Raw genomic sequence first — 2,193 nt, 5'->3', positions numbered from 1 at the left:
CTAAGATCATTAACAAGCTCCTCCCGTGTAGTTCGGGGCTGCTCACTCACCTTTCTCATGATCATCCTTACCCCATGAGGCAAGATCTTGCACAGAGCTCCAGACCGAGGCCGATTGATGGCTGTTTTGTATTTCTTCCATTTCCGAATAATAATAATAATAATTGCACCAACAGTTGTCTCCTTCTCACCAAGCTTCTTGCTGATGGTCTTGTAGCCCATTCAAGCTTTGTGCAGATCTACAATCTTGTCTCTGACATCCTTTGACAGATCTTTGGTCTTGCCCATGGTGGTGGGAAAGGTTGGAATGGAGGATACAGATTGTGTGGACAGGTGTCTTATACACCTAACGAGCTGACATTAGGAGTAACTTCTTAAAGTGGAAGGACTAATCTGTGTTCCACATGGGCACATAACCAATCTGTGGGAGCCAGAATTCTTGCTGGTTGGTGGGGGATCAAATACTTATTTCACTCACTGAAATGCTATTTGTTTGGTCTTTGTGGTTGATATTCTGTCTCTATCCATTAAAATAAACCTACCATAAAAATTACATCCCCTTCATTTCTTTGTAAGTGGCAAACTTACAAAATCAGCAGGGGATCAAATAAATATTTTCCCACCTGTACAATTGTATTCTTTGTTGTTGTTGTTTTTATTAGTTTTTGTTGTTTTTAAATGTCTATATTTTATTAAATGTTTATTTCAGTTTTAGTTCGTTATTTTAGAACATCAAGATAAGCTAAATGAAAATGAGAAATGTTGCTTTGTCAACTTTTTTGTATTTTATTTCAATTAACATATTTTATTTTAAGTAACAAGTTTTAAAATATTTTCAAGTTTGTTTATATATATAGTTTTAGTTAACTATAATAACCCTGTTGTAAAAAAAAATACTAAACTGTCTTAATCAATATCTACTCATAATTTATCTTTCAATAAATAAATATGAAGATCTATTTACTTATCAAGCACTTTTAACAGCTTTTTAACCATTTTAACTATTTAAAAGTTTAACCATTGCTTTTAGAAAATGTATATATGCAAATGTATGAAAAATTAGTGAGATTAATGCTTTAATAAAGTAAGAACTTACATTAAAAATATCATCAAAACAATAAAAAAATGTATAAGTATAAACAAGTATTTGGCATATTTATTTAACTATTTGGTGTTATTTGATAAATACCAAAATAAAAAATAATAAAAAAATAATAAATGGCTGTTTGAAAGCAGGTAAATACCCTGACTTCCTGACAAGCAGGTAAGAAACAGAAAGTTGCTCTTGTGCAGCGCTTTTGTGTACAGGGGTGTACGTGGTAACGGCTGTATTTCTGCTGTTACTAAAGTGCCACCTCCTGTCAGAGAGTGATCTTGCATTTTTTTAGCACGTCTGCTGCTTTTGTTCAGATCAACGAGAAAATCTGACCGAACTTTTACGCAGCAAACGTGCGGTGTTGTAAAACCATTCGGATAAGAAAACCATTCGGATAATAAGATATCTAGAATTATTCACGTATTTTGAAGTGCCCAAGATAATAATACTATTCATTTTCATTACTGTTAACATTGGCACAGCACATCTTCAAAGTGCTTGCAGCACGATGCAGCAACTGCCATTTCAACAATATATTTTCAAAATCCATCACTTACTCTTATCTTGCTCACTTTCTTTTTTTTTTTTTTTTTCACTTCTCTGCACCACCTCTTCATTTTCAATGGCTGGCACTGGACCTGAAAGAGGAACTGATTCACGAAATGACGCAACAGCGCTCGCGTCTGATGTAGATATGTTAGGATCACAAGGTAGGCAATTCAAAGACTATTTTTCACAACTCACTACACTTGTAATCTTGTAATGTCATCTGTCTGGTTCTGTTGATGGAGTAATCCTGTGTTTGCGTCTCTCTAATATTCCCTCTCCTACTACAAGTGCATATCAGTGGGTGGGGCTAAAGAGGCAGTGATGTAGAAGCAGGCGTTGATCTTCTCCTGTGGAGGCGGTGCTTAGCCACACTATTACGTCATAAAATGGCACATTCCAAATCAAGTTGTTTTCTGAGCTTGGTTTCAATAAAAGCTGTTTTTAAACTAACGAGAAAGTTTTGAGTTTTGAAACTTGAATTATGTTTTTATAGTACATTGACCTGTTATAGTATGTCAAAAGATCAAGGGAAATTAGATTGTTCAGTTC

This window comes from Sinocyclocheilus anshuiensis, unplaced genomic scaffold, assembly GCF_001515605.1.
Source record: "Sinocyclocheilus anshuiensis isolate Anshui unplaced genomic scaffold, SAMN03320099.WGS_v1.1 scaffold175, whole genome shotgun sequence".
Taxonomy (NCBI): domain Eukaryota; kingdom Metazoa; phylum Chordata; class Actinopteri; order Cypriniformes; family Cyprinidae; genus Sinocyclocheilus; species Sinocyclocheilus anshuiensis.
This window is presented reverse-complemented; position numbering follows the sequence as displayed.